We start from the raw sequence: 20,973 nt of genomic DNA on the forward strand, positions 1-20,973 counted from the left end.
TCCCCTTTCTTTGTTTATTCTCCTTCCCTCCTTGGGAAGGGAAAATAGTTTGACTACCAGTCTGCTGTCGTCCTGGTTCTGGTATTACCATCTATACTGCTCAGGATACTGCATCTCCAGAGATACAGAACCAACAAGGTGTTTATACATAGATGGAGAATGATTTATTTAAGGAATTGGCACATGCAGTTGTGGAGGCTTGGTAAATCCAAAATCTGCAGAGCAGGCTACAGGCTAGAGACCCAGGAAAAAGTTTTAGCTCTAGTCCAAAGACAATCTGCTGGCAGAATTCCTTCTTGCTCAGGGGAGGTCAGTCTTGTTCTATGAAGGCTTTCAACTGATTCGATGAGGCATATCCATGTTAAGATGGGTAGTCCTTATGTGTTTTACTCAAAGGCCACTGATTTAAATGTTAACCTCATCCAACAGCACCTTCACGGAAACATTCAGAATAATGTTTGACCAAACATCTGGGCACTATGGTCCAGCCAAGTTCACACATAAAATTATTCATCCTCGGCTGGGTGCAGTGGCTTACACCTGTAATCCCAGCACTTTGGGAGGCTGAGGCGGGTGGATCATGAGGTCAGGAGATTGAGACCACCATCCTGGCTAACATGGTGAAACCCTATCTCTACTTAAAAAAAATACAAAAAAATTAGCTGGGCATGGTGGCTGGCGCCTGTAATCCCAGCTACTCGGGAGGCTGAGGCAGGAGAATGGCATGAACCCGGGAGGCGGAGCTTGCAGTGACCCGGGATCGTGCCACTGTACTCCAGCCTGCATGACAGAGCCGGACTCTTGTCTCAAAAAAAAAAAAAAAATTTATCCTATATAAGTGAATAAACAAGATGCACAAGTTAAAATAATGTGAGGTAAGTTATTTTGCCCTGTCCTTTCCTCCTCTCTCCCTGCTGTTACCAAAATAGGAGTATTGGGTTTAGGCAGTCTAAGAATTTTACCTCGTATTATAAAGCTGACTAAGTGGGAAATACTGTGAAAATAAGTAAAGATACATTGAACTTTTTAACACCATTGTCAGGAATGTAAAATAATACAGCTGCTGTGGAAAACATAGTGGTAGTTTCTAAAACAATTAAAAATAAGATTACCATATGATCCAGCAATTCCACTTCTGGGTATACACCCAAAATAATTCAAAGCAGAGTCTCAAAGAGGTATTTGTAAATGCATGTTTATAGTAGCATTCTTCGCAGTAGCTTGCCGAAAGGTAGAAGCAACCCGAGTGTCCATCAGTGGATGAATGGGTGAACAAAATGGGTATGTACATACAATGGAATATTATTCAATCTTATAAAGGAAGGAAGCTCTCAGCCTGGGCAATATAGCGAAACCCCATATCCACAAACGTAAAAATTAGCTGAGTGTGGTAGCATGCACCTGTGGTCCCAGCTACTTGGGAGGCTGAGGTAGGAGGGTCAGTTGAGCCCAGGAGTTTAAGGCTGCAGTGAGCTGTGATTGTGCCACTGCACTCCAGTCTGGGCAACAGAGTAAGACTCTGTCTGTAAAATAAAACTTACACAGTTTCTTTTGGGGAAGGAAATTCTGACATATATACAAGGATGAACCTTGAAGACATTATACTAAGTGAAATAAGCTAGTCACAAAAGGATAAGTACCATATGATTCCACTTTCATGAGGTACCTGAGCAATCAGATTCATAGAGACAGAAAGTAGAATGGTGGTTGCTAGGGCTGAGTGGAGGGGCGGTTAGGGGGCGTTATTATTTAATGGATACAGAGTTTCAGTTTTGCAGGATGAAAAGAGTGTGGAGATGTATGGTGGTTGCACAATATTATGAATGTGCATTTAATACTGAACTGTACACTTAAAATGGTTGATAAATGTTATGTTACGTGGATTTTACCATAATAAAAGACATTGGGAGAAAATACGTTTAAGTGATTCATAATAAAGAAAAGTTTGAAGTCTTAGCCTGATTGGATTCAGTTTGGTGATTTTTCTTAGTCCAGTCCAATAACAAGACATGATGCATCAAAGTTGTATTGATACTGTTTTGTAGATGCACAGGTTTGATTTGGCAATTGTATCTGAACTGTTTCTGAAAAAGTAGTCTTCCTTTCTGGATAGAGTTAAAATACATGGACAAAGATATGAGTGGGTTTTCACTACGGACGCCTGTGTTGTGACCAATTTGAGAGCATCTAGACAGGTTCACTAACTGCAGCCATGTGGCCTCATTTTGTTTTTTTTTCTTTTTTTTTTGAGATGGAGTCTTCACTCTGTTGCCCAGGCTGTAGTGCAATGGCATGATCACAGCTCACTTGAACCTCTGCCTCCCGGGTTCAAGTGATTCTCCTGCCTCAGTCTCCCAAGTAGCTGGGATTATAGGTGTGTACCACCACACCCGGCCAATTTTTGTATTTTTAGTGGAGACAGGGTTTTGCCATGTTGGCCAGGCTGGTCTCCAACTCCTGACCTCAAGAGATCCACCTGCCTCGACCTGCCAGATTGCTGGATTACAGGCATAAACCACTAAGCCCAGCCTGGCCTCTTGCAGTAGAACTGATTTCAGTAGAACTTCAAACTATTTTTTATAAAACTTAAAAAAGATAAAAATGCTTTTCTCATTCAGTTTGTGAAATAAATTTCAGAGTCAGTTAATATGTCTTTTACTGGGAAGAATTCTGTGATAAATTAAAAATTTGAGGCAAAGCATGATGGCTCATGCCTGTAATCCCAGCGCTTTAGGAGGCCAAGGTAGGATTGCTTGCAGCCAGAAGTTAGAGACCAGCCTGGGCAACATAGTGAGACCCCGTCTCTACAAAAAGAAAATTGAAACACACTGTCAAATATGCTGGTATTTGTGAATCTAAGTGAAGACCGATATGTAGTCCAGCTCCAATCTTCTTTTCTTTCCCTGTCTCACTCCTTAAGCTCATTTTCTAGCCACCTCAGAGGTTGCCCTGCCTGCCTGAATCCCCTCCTCCCTTCATCTTCATAGCTCGAAATTACAGCTCTCTCTAGTAACCCTAGCTGAAAATGAGAATGTTTACATCTAAAATCCTATTACAGCTACTGTGAACCACCTATGGGGCACTTACCAGTTTTGGTAATATGGTAATCTATTTGATTATAAACTCCTGAGGGCAAAGACCATGTCTTACTCTGTGTTTGTATCCCTCCCATTGCCTAATAAAATACACAATTTGTGTATACAGTATTGCCTGTGTTTGTTGAATGAATGAACTAGCTTACTTGTAACACAAACAAAGTGGCTTCCAAGGTTATTTCTGATTTTATCTAATGCTTATGCATATCTACAGACACATGCATATCCTTTTGCATTTCTTTTTAGTACCCTTTTATCTCTACTATGATTTACTGCAGTGAAGTGGTGTACAAAAGCTTCCCCCCATCCATACTGCATTTTAAATCCTTTCAGCTGCTTCCCTCTTGCTACTCAAAAGAACTCAGCTCTTACTAGTCAGTTCAAAGACCATTCAACTAATGATATTGACCTATTGATCTCCTTTATTGCTCTCTTTTTATATGCAATATTTTTGTTTCACTCAATGAAACCTATTTTCTATTTGTTGTGATGTTCTCTTTATGTCACTTATTCTTCCCAATTTTTTTCTTTAATCTTAAGGTTGGAACATTAGTATCATAGTTCATATACATCCCTCACTTTCTTCAAAAATGTCTTAAGGTTCCTTCTGAGTAAATTCTTTTTTTTTTTTTTTTTTGAGATGGAGTCTCGCTCTGTCGCCCAAGCTGGAGTGCAGTGGCCGGATCTCAGCTCACTGCAAGCTCCGCCTCCCGGGTTCACGCCATTCTCCTGCCTCAGCCTCCCGAGTAGCTGGGACTACAGGCACCCGCCACCTCGCCTGGCTAGTTTTTTTTTGTATTTTTTTTAGTAGAGACGGGGTTTCACCGGGTTAGCCAGGATGGTCTCGATCTCCTGACCTCGTGATCCGCCCACCTCGGCCTCCCAGTGATCCGCCCACCTCGGCCTCCCAAAGTGCTGGGATTACAGGCTTGAGCCACCGCGCCCGGCCGAGTAAATTCTTTAATTGCAAATAAGAAGGCAATGCCTACCTTCTTCTAAACATGCCAACTGTTCTGATCTTGGAACTCTTATATTTCAGTTTTACACTGCATTTAACTGACCAGTCTGTTACTTGTCATAATATATTTATGGATGCTCCTTGACTTAACAATGGGGTTACATCTCGATAAACCCCTCATAAGTTGAAAATATTGTAAGTCTAAAATGCATTTCATACACCTTACCTACCAAACATCAGAGATTAGTTTAGCATGTTAAACATGCTCAGAACACTTCAATCAGCCTACAGTTGGGTAAAATCATCGGACACAAAGCCTATTTTATAATAAAGTATTGAGTATCTCATGTGATTTATGAAATACTATACTGAAAATGAAAAACAATGGTTGTATGAGGACTGGAAGTACAGTTTTTAACTGAATGCATATTGCTCTCACATCATCTTAAAAGACAAAAAATTGTAAGTCACGCCATTGTAAGTTGGAGACCATCTCTAATTTCTAGCTCATAGTTGCTCATTTTGAGGCGGCTTTCATTTTTTAAATAATTTTCTTTTCTTTCTTTTTTTTTTTTTTTTTTTTTGAGACAGAGTCTCACTGGGTTGCCCAGGCTGGTCTTGAACTCCTAGGCTCAAGAGATCCTCCTGCCTGGGCCTCCCAAAGTGCCAGGATTGCAGATCTGAGCCACCACACACAGCCATTTTGTAAATAAATTTTCTAATGCACTTAGTGTTGGCTGTATTTAATGCTTTTTGTTGAAAGTATTCATAAAGCTGTATCAGACCACAGGAATGATTTATACTTAAATCAACATCTAAGTATTAAAGACTTGGTTTTAATGTATTTTCTAAGAAAATTAATAGAAAGTAGAGTAGTAGTTATATGACTGGCCTAGTAGCCATTAATTTTTGTAAAGTACATGTATTAGAGTTCTCCAGAGAAACAGAATCAATAGGATAGATAGGTAGATGGATGGGTGGATGATAGGGAGGTAGGGAGGTAGATAGATGACAGGGCATTTACTAGAGGAATTGGCTTATGCAATTATGGAGGCTGAGAAGTCCCATGACACGCCACCTGCCAGCTGAAGAAACAGGGAAGCTGGTAGCATGGTTCAGTCTAAATCCAGAGGCCCGAGAACAAGGGAGCTGATGGCATAACTCTCAGTCAGAGGCCAAAGGCTTGAGAAGCTGGGGGGGCTGCTGGTACAAGTCCCAGAGTCCAAAGGCCAGAGAATGGAGAGTTCTGATTTCCAAGAGCAGGAGAAGAAAGGTATCCCAGCTCCAGAGGAAAGAGAAGTTGCCTTTCCTCTAACTTTTTGTTCCATCTGGGCCCTCACCTAATAAGATGGTGTCCATCTATGTACTTTGCTTGAAGGTGGATCTTTCCACTTCAGTCTACTCTTTCAAATGCCAGTCTCTTCCGGAAACACCTTCACAGAAATACCCAGAAATAATGCTTTACCAGCTATCTGGGTATTCTTTAGTCAAGTTGACACCTTAAATCAACCATCACAGTCTATATCACATTCTCATATGGTTATTAATGTTTTCCATGTTTTAAAGTATCTGATATCCAAAATTTCATTTTAATAGTTACCTTAATGTGATAACTATTTATCATAGCGGTAGTTAACTTGGAACTAGCAGGCACACAGTGTGCATCACAGTCCTGTTTTCCTAAATGGCATATAATGTTAAGTGAGATATACTGTAACTCTTCATTGTAGTTTTTTTATTATTATTGTTTTCAAGCTCAATTACAAGATTGTATAGAAATTTGGAGTATTTCAACTGTTGCAGCCATCTGCTGGTTGGCCACTCCTGCTCTTAACTAATTCAAAATAGTGATTTTTAATGTCATAGTAAAACTTTCTAGAAAATCTCTAGATATTTCCTTTGGGGGTGTTTCAGTAGAGATGTGCTACTCACTTCAAGCTTATTTTGAAAAAAATAAGCTGTGTTTTGTTTTGTTTTGTTTTTGGTAGAGACGAGGTCTTACTGTGTTGCCCAGGCTGGTCTCAAACTCTTAGGCTCTTAGGCTCAAGCAGTTCTTCTGCCTTGGCCTCCCAAAGTGCTGGGATTACAGGCACCAACAACCTTGCTCAGCCTGATTTATTATTACTTTTTAAATCTGATAGTGCTGCTGGCCTGCAGTTTATTCTAATTCTACTGGGTGGTTTGGAATCTCTTAATGGGACTTCATGTGTCCTTGATGAAGGATATGTTGGTTTCCTAGCAACTGTTAAATAGAATTAAAATCTTGGAGTGAGCCATGGACTCAAACTCAGTTTCACAGGGCGCACCTTCTCAAGGCCTCTTACTGTGCATTGATGATCGCTGATGAATTATTAAGGAATTTTGGGTCTGATTCTTTTTATTTGAGTGGCAAAGTGAAAAAACACCTCTTGTGTTTTACTTACTGATACTAATATTTGTTCATGTTATATGACATTTTTATTTTTGTTTGAGGTGTATTTATTGTCTGCTCAACTCTACTACTAGTAAGTGGAAAAACTGAGAAGTAAAGAGGCTAAATGACTTCATTATGGTTATTCAGAGAACTGTAGCAAAGCTGGACTACGGAATTTAGGGTTTTTCCTCTAGGTCAGTGATTTTTAAATTGCAGATTATAAGCCATGAACAAATCAGGAAATCACACGACACAATCAGTTTTTTTTGTTGTTGTTTTTAATGAATCAGAATAAATATGAGAGTGTATCATATATGTTAAGGATAATTACTGTTTCATGAAACTTTTGACAAAATATACATATTTGTCATTATTATCATGCAATATTAAATGTGTCACATAATATTAAATTTTCCTGTGGGTTGTGTTGAAAAAGGTTTGGAAGCCTTTGCACTAGAAAATACTCAGCCCCAAATTATAGAACCTTAATGTTTTATGCAAACTTTTTGACACTGATAATAAAATCATTTTGAATAGTGGTTAGGAGAGATTGTATAATGGTGGTAGAATTTCAGGAAAGTTTCACTTCCGTCCTTCTATACCTTTCAAATTGTTGGAATAGTTTGTAGTTAACATACCTTATTGTTACAATCAGAGGGGGAAAATGTTTTAATCTGGATCATAAAACTGAAGAAAATGTTTATTTAACGTGTTATTAAAGCTCACGTATAATATTTATGTGGTTTAGTATATTTTATGTTGGTAAAGGGTGATTGTTATTTTTTAAAAACAGCTGTATATATATACACTTTCTTTCTTTTTAAAAAGAGGCATCAGTAAATTCTTTAGAAAAGAAAAACCAAGCAGAAAGGACCCTGAAATTACCCCCAGACGGAAAGAGGCAGAGCAACAGTCATGGAACAGTGGGAAGGAGAGGAGTCTGCATTCTAGACCTCTGTTCTCACTATTTTGCCTTATCTGTGCTGTAGTAGCTTCGCTGAAATGAGAGTTGGGAACCTATTAAGTCTGTTTAAAACAGAGCTTTTTGAAGGAAAAATGCTTTTTAGTTGTTAGGTTTAATTATTGCTCATGACTTGAGATTTGCTTCATTTGTTGGGAACTCCAAGGATTTATTCTAATTGTAACTTACTTAATTGGGTAGCTAATAAAATACCTAAGATTACAACCGTAAAATGTAGGCTTGCAGATAAAGCGTGGGTTTGGTAACAACTGATTAAGGCAAATTTAAATGAGATTTGTATAAATTTTAGTTAACATTATGGCTATTGTGCTTATTCCAAAGTATTCTTACTTAAATGACCAACTGGGCAATTTTCCTTCTGTAAACTGATTATAAACAACCCATTTGGCTTTTGGGTACATACCACATTTGCTTAATTTTGATACTGAGCATGCACAATGTACTGTTTTATTATTTATAAATAAAAAAGTGGCTCACTTCATTTTATGAAATGTCAGAATTGCAAATAGCATATATGTTTATATGGGTAGGTTACAAGTTGATAAAAATATTATGTCATTTGGTTGCATATTACTTAGTCAAACATCTCACCAATCAAGAATGGTTATTCTAAATTATCAAGATTTTGTTTTAAATAGGGTTTCTTTAAGATGTTTTTCTGTGACCCTGGAAATTGACTTGAAGTAGAGGGTTATCTGAGTTTCTCTCCACTCATAACACAGTGGATGTGATGCATCATTATGTATCTGACATAACCTCTCCCATTTTTATGAGCAAAATATATTGTCATCCACAGCAGCGTATTTCCCAAAACCAGGACTGATACGGAGACGAGAACTTTTCATAGCTCCGCCTGCGTCTTACATAAGCTCTTACTTGATTTAATATGATACTAATGGTGACCCCTCAGTTTTTCTCTTTTGACCTTTAGACTTTCACATTAGCAAAACAAATATATTCATATCAGAATACCAGGAGATGGTTTTTCCAAAGAGAGTTTCAGAATACTCTGAATTACACTGTGAAAAAACCCATAAAAATTAATATTGTAGTCTAACTTTCTAGTAATAGAGTCAGGTTGTAGAGTTATTTTCCAGACTTCTGAAGATTTGCAAAAGTACCTGAATCTTTAAAGATGGAATATATTAGATAAGATTTTCTCTTAGCTAAAGCTGTTATATCTAAACCTATTTTAAGTCATTGGTGCCCTTGTCCACATAGAGCTTTCATTAAATCTTTTTCAGTTTGATGACCATATCTCTTTACTGGATACAAGCAAATGAGAAATGGTCAAATAAGAGAACAAAAGTAAGTCTTCCTGCAGAAACAAGCACAAGCAGCGAACCATATTTCAAAATCAGCTCAACCCAGAAGTTCAAGATCTTGTGTACATTTTTATAAATGTTGTTTGAATCAACATACAGGAATTTTTTTTAAGATTTAATAAAATGAGAAGTTTCCTCAATACAAATAGATGTAAAATCAGTGACCGTTATTGAATTAACTGTTGACAGAAATGTTCGTTTATTAAAGTCTCCTACTCCCCCAGTACAACTGGATTCTACCTTCCCTTTTAATAGTGATCACTTTGTTATATGACCTATGTCTATTTTTTATTAGTTAATTTATTTATAACTTGCCTCCAGATTTTTATCTTACTAAAAGTGTAATACTCTACGTAGGTATGTATTCTGAAGATTCTTCTCTGTTCTCAAATAGATGGGTGAATTTCTAAAATCAATTTCTATTCTAATTTCCAGTCTTTTCAAATCACAGACAGACTTGTAATTCAGGTCAGGGTAATTTAAGATGCCTATTTAACAAAAATATAGAAGGTGGGAAGATAGACTGCTAATTTTTAAAAAACTCATTAGTTTAAACATCTGTTTATATAAACATCTTGAGCCATTTGAAATAAAGCTCATTTTTTGTTTTCCCTAATTTCACAGACTAATAGGCCTTAAAGTTGGAAGGCATCTTAGCAGCAACAGACAATTCCAGTCTCTTAGCTGCTGTAGTAATTCTTGGTAATATCCGGGGCAGACAACCCTCGTGACACTGGTTGAACACTTCCATCATGGCTAACTTTCTGTCTTACTAGAGTAAACTTACTGGTACACAGCTGTAATCCTTAGAATATAGAGTCAGAAATTTGGAATTCCTAATACTCGTCCTTTAGGCCCTCTCTTCCTTGATTGGTCTTCTGTTTTTTTTTCCCCCTTCTGGTTAACACTAGATGGTAAACTCAAATGTGGTCTGAAAAACAAACAAAAAACAAAAACAAATGTCTGAACCTTGATGCTGAAGAGGGGCTAAGGGAAATCCAAAAATAAAAGGTAGAGTGAAATAAAGAACAACAAAATGAGAAATTCAGAAGAAAAATAGGAAAGGGTTGCGCATGGTAGGGAACGATAGAAAATCTTAGGTTATGTATCCTTGAATGATGTTTTTTTTTAATCATTATGGGCCAAAGAGGAAAAATTAAGCCCCTGTTATAGTGGACCTGAGGTTTGTTTGAATCTTGGTTCTACCACTTAATTATGTTACCATGGGAAGCGCTAACCTTTCTGTCACTTTTCTCAGCTATAAAATGGGGCCAGATCTATTTGTTTTTTCCTTTGGGTAGAGATTGATATGAAGACTGGCACATAGTAAATGTTCATTAAGTACATTTCTCTTTTCAAGTCGCTCTGTGAATATTAAGTAAGTACATGAGGATTAAGAGCTTTATCCATTTTGTTTACTCCTTTATCATCACTATCCAGAATGTCACACGGTGATTGGATGCCCATAAATAACTTAGTGAATGAATAAGTGGACTTTTTTTGTCAGCTCTTCATTCCTGATTTTTTCAGCTTTATTCTTAATCACTTAACTGTATTTTCTCATCTTCTGAAGAAATCCATCATATTCCTCAATATTTAGGGGGAGAAGAAAGTTGGTGAACTACCAGTCTGAAGTCTTCTGTGTCTGTTGGAATATAGACGTTACCATCATAGTATCAGATATAGTTTATTTCAAAAGACTGAAACATATTTTATTATAGCAGAAGGATTAAAGTAGTGAAAATACAGCAGAGAACTAATGGTCTCTTCAGTTTGTCAATTGTACAAAAAGAAATAGAAATAAGTGTACCTTGACTTTTTTTTTTTTTTTTTGAGACGGAGTCTCTCCCTGTTGCCCATACTGGAGTGCAATGGCATGATCTCGGCTCACTGCGACCTCCACCTCGCAAGTTCAAGTGATTCTCCTGCCTCAGCCTCCTGAGCAGCTGGCATTATAGGCTCGCACCACCATGCCCAGCTAATTTTTTGTATTTTTAGTAGAGATGGGGTTTCACCATGTTGGTCAGGCTGGTCTCGAACTCCTGACCTCAAGTGATCCACCTGCCTCTGCCTCCCAAAGTGCTGGGATACAGGCATGGGCTACAGCTACTGTGCCCGGCCACACCTTGATATTTTCTATCAGATTATGACACAATTTTTTAAATAAAGAATGAGCAAAAATTATAGATTACAGCAATGTAATTTAATAGGTTATGTGGCATTTAGGGATATATGGAGAGAGTATATTTTTCAAATAAATAACCACTCAAAAATGTGTGTGTCTAGGAAAGTTCAGTGTGTACTAGAAATAAAGATATGCATGGTAAATATTGACAAAGGCACAAGTCTACATTAATCTCATAACACAATAATAGAAAACTAAACATTTTATTGTTAGCATAAGTTGAAAAGTGTGCTATTTAATACAGAGTTTGAAAGTAGAGACTCTTGAGTGAAATGTATATTCATTGCAAATTAAAACACCCCAATACTAGAATAATGTGGAATTGTACAAATAGGCAGAAACATATTGCTTTAAACCAGTTGTTTGAAAGGCACATTAAAACAGGAAAACTTTTTGAACATATTAGAAAAAGAAATGATAGATCATAAAAGCCATTTAGAAAAACACCAAGACTAACCACAAGTCAGACCACAAATGATGTAGTTAATTTAATATACATGTACACAGTTTGTGTGTATAAACATGTATTTTTTAAAAGTTGAATTTTATTAGTAAAGTTACACATTGAAATGTAGGAGATGCCATTTCTCCTATTAAGTCGTAGTGCTCAGTTGTTGACAGTGCACTGACAGTATAATGCAGTAGTTAAGAGGGCGGATTCTGGACCCACACTCCCTGTATTTGAACCCTAGCTCTGCTACTGATGAGCCAGTATGAACTGCTGATACGAACTCTCAGTTCAGCTGAGGGCTTTCTGGCCTTAGTCATCTCATCTGTAAAATTAATCTGTGTAGAGGACTTGGCACATAACTAACATTCATGTTGTTGTTGTCAAACCATTAACTCCCTTCTTTAAAAGTCTTCAATGAAATTTCCTTTTAAAGATGAAAGGAGCATTTTTTCTGCAACTAGACCCTGCACTCTCTGGCCCCCACCTATCTTTGCAACCACATTTCCTACCAGTGTTCCCCTGTGAATTATGCCATACCCATAAAAAAAAACCCCAGGTATCTACCACTTCAGAGCCTTCTTGTTTTAACTTCTGTTTGAAAAGTTCTTCTGTCCACACCTGCTTAGGTACCACATACATAAGTAACCCTTTCCTCTGGCTAGTTCCTTCTCATCCTTCAATCCTTAAACGTCACCTCAGAGAGACTTTCCTTCACCATCCTGTACACACTAGTGCCCCCATTATTCTAATTCTCTTTTTCTTTCATTGTACTAATCATAATTGGTAGGTTTTTTTAAACATGTATTTGTTTGCGTTTTCTAATGTCTGTCTTCCTTATGTGATAGATTAGTCTGTTTTGTTAGCCACTATGACATGCCAAGAATGGTACCTGATACATAATTGGCCTTTGCTGTGTTGGATGAATGAAGGAACACTAACTGCTGGGACATAATTACAGCCTTTCTAGAAAGCAATAATTACCAAGAATTTTTTTTAAAAAATTCATTCCTTTTGATATAACAATCTTTTAACAAACTTTCTTAAAGATATTACAAAGAGCAGCGCAGTGGGGGCAGCACGGCGAGCAGGGCACCTGGGGTGCAGGTGCAGGGTGTCGGGGCGTGCGCGCCTCTTGGCTGCTCGCCATGGGGCCCCCAACCGCCGATTCCTGCCAAGTGTAGAGAGGAGACAGAGTGAACAGGGAGCAGGGTTTTTGTCTCTTGGTCTCCCTGGACTGAAGAGAAGGAGAATAAAAGCCCAAGACTAAGATTCTCAAAATGGTTTATTACCCAGAACTCTTTGTCTGGGTCAGTCAAGAACCATTTCCAAACAAGAACATGGAGGGAAGGCTTCCTAAGGGAAGACTTCCTGTCCCAAAGGAATTGAACCGCAAGAAGAACGATGAGACAAACGCTGCCTCCCTGACACCACTGGGCACTGACTCCGCTCCCCAAGAATCAGTTACCTCCCCTTCGTTTCATCGTAACACCTCCATTTGTATTACGTACGGTGTATGGGTATTGATGAGGTCATGGTATCATATATGGGATTTTTTTCTGTGTAAATCATCAAGTAGAAGAAGAAACTATGGGACTCTGAGCCTGGCTTTAGAGAATTGACCATGGACAAATAGGTATCATCAAACCAGTTTTTAATCATTCTGACTCAGGTGAAAACGCTCAGAATTTCACACTGTGAATCCACATTTACAGCCCTGACAGGTGGACCTTCAGGCCTGGTTCGCTACAACAGTGTCTTCCACAGCTCAAACTCCCACTGCGCTCACACAACCGGTCCACTCCTGCCTTTTCACTCACACAGCTCCCGACTGCTTCTTGCAGAGGCTGAGAGTCCCCCGCTTTTTTTCATTTAGATGTAACAAACCTAGTAGTGTATGTTCATCAATTGTTTGTATAGCTTTTTATTTTATCCATGTACTCTTTTGATGTACAGAAGTAGTTTGAAACTCATTGTTTCCTTGTGGTAAGTGACTCAGATGCTGCCACAGGACCTGAGACACTGATGGATGGTGCTATTTTGGACTTTCAACATGCTCCTTGGCGAGGTAGCGCTGATGGAGTTATTTTTTATTTCCATGTTCTAAGAAGGTGTTGGTACTGTTTCCCTGAATATTGTTCTCTAGACTGGATTGACGTGTTTTCCTTGTATCTTCAGTGTGGCTTTCTTCCTCAGTGTTGTAGGTTGAGCGAATGCTACCGGAGTGTGAGAGACGATTTTGTTGTTGGCTGGCACTCACAGACATGCAGTCACGGTAGCAGGAGCAATCACCAAACTGTAATTTACTTACCAAATCTCTTCCTTTCTGTAGCCTCGCCTGCCTGACTTAGAGAAAGAAAAGCAGTAATTTTACAGGCACTTTGAGGTGTCTCTTTGGGTTCTTTCTGTTTGAAAGGATATTTGTGGAAAAAAAGAGCAAAACCTTTTTAAATAAATTCCCCCTGAAAAAACCCAAAACACTGGCATCTGAGTAGGAGTATGAAAATGACACCTTTTCCAAATGTTAAATTGGAAAACAAGGTCTTTACAAAATCATAATGCTTTTTTAAAAGGCAGAGCATTCTTTTTTTGGCAATTTTGATAAGCAAGGTGTAGATTTACATTTTTGTCCTTGCTCCCAACGAAATGGATAAACAAAAATAAAATGCTGTCTACTCATGGAATGTTGTTGTGTTAGCCAGTCTGAAAGCCCACCTTAATTTTTATATAACTGTCTTTTAGCTCTTCTTTTGACAGGGCTGGCCTTGTTCTGTTGTTTCGCTTCTGACTGTTAAACACCGATGACGCATGCACTGCACTTCTTCATTTTCTTCTTGCTCCCCCATTGGCCTGAGTTTCTTGTGCATTCCTCCGCTCCCTCCTTCGTTAGAATAGGTATATCAGCTGTGTAAATAGAGCAAGAAAACAGTATTCTGCATCTGTGGCATTTATGTAGAGTTGCAGTTGTGTACTGCTGAAAATGCAGGCATTTGTAACAATGTGATCTTTAGTGATGCACTCATGACAAGTACCCAATGTATTTTAGGTATTTTAGTAGTATTTGTTCAATAAATATGCAAGCTGTGGAAAAAAAAAAAGATATTACAAAGAATGGTGCAATGGCCATCACAGAACTAATGGTACTAATTACAAATTATAAAATATTTACATGTCTAACAACTAGAGAATAGCTTCATTGAGTGAATTATGACACATAGAAAAGGTGAACTGTTATGTAGTCATTAAAAATTTTTTTTGGTAAGTTTAATGTTTCAGTGTTACAAAAGCAGACCATAAAATAGTGAAAATAAATTACAGTATAAATATATTAACAAAAGAATTTATCAAAAAAAGTAGTTAAATTTGAGTAGCTAATTGTATTTTCTTAATTGTATTTGAAAATTAACTTTCCTACAAAAGCACGTGTTATGTTCTAGAGGAGAAAAAAGATTGTGTGCGTTTTTTTAAGTATCAGAAGTGTTAAAAAAAAATTTCCTGAATAGACCTGGTGGGGTGGCTCACGCCTGTCATCCCAGCACTTTGGGAGGCCGAGGTGGGCGGATCACGAGGTCAGGAGATCGAGACCATCCTGGCTAAAACGGTGAAACCCCGTCTCTACTGAAAAAAAAAAAAAAAAAAATTAGCTGTGTGTGGTGGTGAGTGCCTGTAGTCCCAGCTACTCAGGAGGCTGAGGCAGGAAAATGGCGTGAACCCGGGAGGCGGAGCTTGCAGTGAGTGGAGATCACGCCACCGCCCTCCAGCCTGGGAGACAGAGCAAGACTCTGTCTCAAAAAAAAATTCATGAATAGATTCATGCTATTATGAGAACTTATAAGAATCTAGAAGCTATTTCACAATAAAGAAGGGCCTTGCTCGTTATCATCAGAAGTAGAGAGAAGAATTTTCTTGCTTTAACTAAATTTTTGTTATTACTTGTACATTAAACTATTGTCTAGCCCATATGGATCATAGTATATTAAATGCATATAAGAAACTTAGCATATTTAGTCCAGCTACAGCAGGTGGTAAATTCCTATTTAAGAATTGACATATATCACTAAAGATGTGATAAATAGGCTGAATATAAAAGCTCTCGTAAAAACACTCTTATAGAATATGAAATGTAAATATAAGATTTAGTAGCAAGAAAAAAGCAGTATATTGGGAAAATGGCAAAAATAATTTAATATACCTTTACTATCTAGAATATAGAGAATCAAGATGAGTATGTTAGCTTAATAACAAAAGTCTTGTCAATAAAACAAAACTACATAGTAAGTCGTAACATATGATTACCAATGAAAGGTATGCAAATTAAAATATGTTACATTATATATCAAGCTAATAAAATTATATGATGTAGATATGAGATGTACATTGCTTTTGGTTTTACAGATTGATTTTATTATACTTGATGGTGCTATTTCTATAAATGATAATGTTGAATTTACAAAATCTGTTAACACATATCCAAAAACCTTAAAAATGTTTATAATCTTTACCCAGCAATATTAGGAATTTTTGATAGATGCATGCAGAAATGTTTTCAAGGCTTTTTTTTTTTTTTATTTAAGGATCTAGGAACAACTTCCTTAATGTTTAATAGGAAACGAGCTGTACAAATTATGGTAAATCCATGTCAGAATGGTAATTTTGTAAAGATTCTATCAGAAGAGTAATTTCCAGATTAAAATTTTAATGATATAATACTAAATGAGAAGGATGCAAACAGTATATTTAGTTTGATATCTTTTAAATTTTATAAGGAGAAAAAAAAGACAAAAAGATTACTCCAGAATGTTTAAAGTGATCATTGTTAGTTCAGAGACCGTAGGTGATTTTGTTTTCATTGTGCTTTTCTCCATTTTATGAATTTTATCCATTGAGCATGTATTACCTTTGAAGCTAAAAAACAAAACACAAAAATCTCTTGAAAACCCAAAGTGCACTATGTTTTGGAGTTGATGAAGAGAGGATGGTGCCCAGCTTTACTGCCTGCTCACTGTCCAGGCTCACCAAAAGATAGCCTATCACTCTTAAGATATAGACACCCTTATATATTGCAATGGAAATGCAAAATGATTCAACACCTGGAGAAGTAAATTTGATGATACATAACAAATCTACCTATGCATGTATCTTTCCACACAGTGAATTCTGCTTTTAGGAATTTGTACTAAAAATATACCACAATAGTATAAACATACGTGCACAAAGTTAGCTCATTGCAGCATTGTTTCTTAATTACAAGATATTGGAAACCACTTAAGCATGCAAGCATATGACACTGAGTAAACTATGATATAAAATATGCACACAATGGAGCATCTATGGCTGTAGAACGGAATGAAGATGTCTGTAAACGGATAAAATATGATTTATAGGAGATATTATTACCTTTAAAAAGTTTTTAAAAGTCCAGGTTTAGAACAGTAAATCTGTTAGCATGATTTGATCTGATAATTCTACTTTTGAGATTTTATCCCAAGGAAATTATACGGTGCATGTATCAGGGCTTTGGGGGATGGGCGGGGAGCATCATTTTACACTGGCAATGGGAACATCATTAGGGTTACTGCCAAAAGTAGGGGGTGGGAGTGGCATAACCAAGTGTCTGTTAATAGAAGAATACCATATAGTTAGTAAAAGTAATACACAAACATCTAGATTTGTCAAGGAAGTAATACTTGGGAAGATAGTACACAAAGCAAAGTTAGTTTTGGTATATTACCAAATCTATAAATTAGCATTGTTTAGAATAATAATTGGAGTTAGAGTGATTTTCAGATTTGAATGTAAGCTATGTTCACGTTTTAAATAAATTAAGTTAAATTCATAATAATGAAAGAAAGGAACTATTTTGAAAGCGAAAAGTTTTTTGATACTGTCTCTGCGCCTTCATACTTCTCCTTTAAGATGCATTTGGTCTCCTTGATGTTATTCAGCCTTCTAGTCTTCAACTTAGTTATCTCTTTTTTCTTACTTGACTCATTAGAATTTCTTTAAACTGTTATAAAATTTTACAGCTTTGCAAAAATGCAGTTAATGAATCAGATATGAAAAAATCAATTTCTATCTATTAAAAATACACACATATATTAATAAGTGTACACATTCTTTATTAGAAGTAAGTTGTATCTGTGCCCAGAAATTGAAAAGTATATTTGTATTGCCATGCAGTTTGTGTACTGTACATTCATGTTGCATTGTTAAGGAAGTAATATTACCTGTGCTAGGCTCTGCTACAAGAAGTAAATGATCTTTGTGTCAGTGAAAATAGAAGGTTCTGTCCCATATTGATCTCTTAGCACTTAAACTACTGTGCTATGCCTCAGTTGCCTAAAGTAGGCAGCTTAAGAATTTTGTAATTTAAAAACTCAAAACCCCATAATATCTGCAGAAAAAAAAAAAAGAAAGAAACCTTGGATTTTAAGGATACTAATTTAAAACTAATCTGAACAATGTTTATTATTTTAAATACTTTTGATGATAGACCATTGATGAAAGACCATTTTAGTTTAACTTGGTCTTACTAGGAATAGATGAAATAGGGTTACTAGAATGGATTGGAGGAAAATATGAGGGAGTTATAAAAAGAAAATGCCATCTTTTATTAGCACTATTACTCTTGTGAAGTTCTTGTTTTATAAAATACCTTGATTTGCATTGAAGATGACAGTCAAAGAACCCCTTTCATTCCCCCTGAAACGGGACTTCTTAGGTAAGTCAAAAACTAGTTGATATCCCTGTGATTTTTGAGTACTGCCAGTGTGTGGCACATTCTGAGTGCTCCCTTCATCTCCCAACAGAGGGTGCAGCCCCAGCTGTGTGACTTTTGCATGCAAGATGTCAGTGAGTCCTGGAGGCACTCTGTTTCTCAGATGCCAGGCAGCCACGTCTGTGAAGCTCTCCCTTTCCTGAATTTATCTCACCCATTTAGTCTAGACTATGACCTCTTAGAGGGCAGGAACTGTTTATTTGTGTCTCTGTTGATCCTCAGTGCCTCTTAATTCAGTAAACATAAGAATGAATGTATAGTATTTGAACTGTTTACCGTAGAGGATGAAGTTAGGTGTTTAACATTCATGTTGTTTTTATCAGGAAACAGAATTGGTTAAGAATTCTGTGCTTTTTTTCAAATTTAAACAGAGGAAGGCAAGAAACAACTTTACTAGAAGTGGGTAATTTCTCCTTGAGCTTAAAGGTGTTCAGCAGTAATACTGGAGTAAACTTTAGTATTAGAGGTAAAAAATTCATACCCCTGAAAAAAGATGAAAAACTGTATTATAAAGATATCATCACTGGATTTCCAGATTTATCTCTATCACTTAACTCCTTAGAAGATTTCAGTAAAACAGTTTCTAAAACGTACTGAATATGTGTCTATTTAAGACTTTGCTGCCTGCTTTTGAATCTCATAGGACTTTTGAAATGTAAGATATGTGTCAGTCACTCCCTTCAGTGTGTATTATATGAAATAGTCATAGAGTAACTAGAAAGTTTACCACCAGGCTGTGTTATTTACACATTTGTGGAAGTTTAATTCTGGACAAATGACAGAGAAAAGCACTGACAATATAGTTTCTTATGGATTGTCGTCGTCTTTTAATGGAGAGATCCATCAAGAATCAACTTTTCCTGTTGACTCAAAATCTCCAATTTGCCTTCATACATTAGTAAATATCTGAAGACTTCATTTCACCTCTAGAATGAAGTTATTGCCGCTAACTTGGCAGATGCGCCGCCTTCCCCACTTCCTACGTCAGATAACGCTGATAAATGCTGGCATTTTCTTCCTCAACCCAGTCCTGGTCTTGTTCAAGATAGAGCTTTTTGAATTCTTTATTTTTCCATCAGAGTTGGCTCCTAAAACGAAACCTATTTGCTCTCCTTGGTGTATGCCAAAATCATCGGTGCACTCTCCTCCAGCATGACAGATGCTGGAGAACAGACAGCTTCTGCCAGAATGGTTGTCCCTGCAGTACGAACATCTGCTTTAGGAAATATCAATGAGGTTTTTGGGAGTGCAGCAGCAAAAACAAGAAGAAAAGCCTGGGATAAATAAAACAACAATTAGATAAGGGAACCCATTGCTTCAAACAATAGTATCTCATTGATTTATATCATTTTTCAGCTGGCAATCGAGGATGATCTATCATTGTTTTTGTGCATGGCTTTGCTGTACTTGAAGATGTTGCCATGATATTATAATTTAAGTCATGTAGGATTTCTGATCTCCATGGCAACAAGTACAGTTTAATGGAGTATGTGCCTCATCAGAATGTCACCAGCAAAGTTCTATATGTTCTTTTAAGGTGATTATGTTTGATAGCATATAAAAGATCAGAGATTATTTACCAAAGTTACCTCTAATCACTTCATGTAAAGTTTTGGTGCTAGAGCTTAAAAACTTGCTACCAAATTCTGCTACTGGTAGACAAGGAAGAAAAGGAACCAAGAAATTAGTTTTTTGGGCGAGTGGAATATTGTTTCAACATGGCATTAAGTACTAAAACAAAAAGTATTCATCAAGTCTTTCGAAGTCTTAATACTGATTAAACAACAAAAGAGAACCCGTGACAGGGCCTTTCCTGTGTTTTTCTCTTGGGATTCCCATTAGATTACATTCAGAAGAGAAGAAATTTAGAGTTGGATTTGTCTACTAAATCATACTGTCATTCCCTGGGGGCATATGCAGTGCTAATGGAAAGTAACATGAGGAGGGACCCATCGTTTCTAAATAGTGCTATTACAACAACACTTAAGACCACTGGCTTTTCTTTATGACTATACCATGCCCAAACGGAATCAGAATTCACTTAAGAGAGAGTGCTGGGATAAAAGTGAGATGCTGGTAAGGTGGAATCTGCTTCCGATGGCGCAGTAGGCAGTGAGTTACCTAGCAAAGTAATTTTTTAATTATTAACTGGAGCTTGGACCCCAAACTCTAATACTAGGTTGGACCTTGACAAAGATACTATTTATCCCCCTACCAGTGGTCAAACTTAGATTTAGAACTCGACCAGTCCAGTGAGTCTAGAATAAAAGAAACCTGAAATGAAAAGCAAGAGAGGGATTTTCCCCATCGTCGAGTGCCAAGCCAATACCACCCATCCCAGGGCTTTTCAGAACTGTGTCCCAGCTGCTGAATGAGTAAGAAAATGTGTTTAAAAAGAGGGAAGGGGAAAAAAGGATGGTGTGTGAGATCTTTTCCACTCCATCTCAGATGGACAGAGGAGAGACCTGTGCATGTATTCACTGTGCTTTTGCCAGATATGGAGAGAATCTTTTAGGATTGAATACTCCAGTGTTAGAAAAGTCAGTCACAGCAATCTAATCAGCTTGTACCTCTGGAGAAGGTAGTGGGATGTGGGGTAGGGTAAAGGAGGCATGGGTGGTAAAAGGGACTTTTTAAACTGTGTACAGCTTTATAGTTTGAATTGTTTAATTGGGAAAATGTGTATTCTGTCATTAAGGGAGAGGGGAAAAATCCGATTTCAGAGCAGAAGAAAGGTTAGGGACAAAAAATGGCATAGCGATGACATAGTTGTGAAAGGTTGCAGTCTA

The 20,973-nt window shown here is 37.2% G+C and overlaps 1 protein-coding gene, 1 long non-coding RNA gene and 1 pseudogene across 8 annotated transcripts in view; 2 read left to right on the forward strand and 1 right to left on the reverse strand.

Moving 5' to 3' along the window:
* CDK8 (cyclin dependent kinase 8) overlaps positions 1-20,973 on the forward strand; it is a 148,233-nt gene that overhangs the window by 100,053 nt on the left and 27,207 nt on the right. The gene's annotated exons all lie outside the window — the stretch shown is intronic.
* LOC117098454 lies at positions 10,864-12,976 on the forward strand (annotated as a pseudogene). The gene has a single exon (XR_004443414.1). The product of XR_004443414.1 is annotated as a neuronal regeneration-related protein-like (transcript).
* The window catches only part of LOC117098462, an 82,308-nt gene continuing 74,491 nt past the window's right edge, over positions 13,157-20,973 (reverse strand). For both annotated transcript variants that reach the window (XR_004443424.1, XR_004443419.1), the window contains one exon: positions 13,157-14,487. This is a non-coding gene — a long non-coding RNA (uncharacterized LOC117098462). The remainder of the gene's footprint in view (positions 14,488-20,973) is intronic.

This window comes from Trachypithecus francoisi, unplaced genomic scaffold (genome assembly GCF_009764315.1).
Source record: "Trachypithecus francoisi isolate TF-2019V2 unplaced genomic scaffold, Tfra_2.0 Contig01461, whole genome shotgun sequence".
Classification (NCBI taxonomy): Eukaryota; Metazoa; Chordata; class Mammalia; order Primates; family Cercopithecidae; genus Trachypithecus; species Trachypithecus francoisi.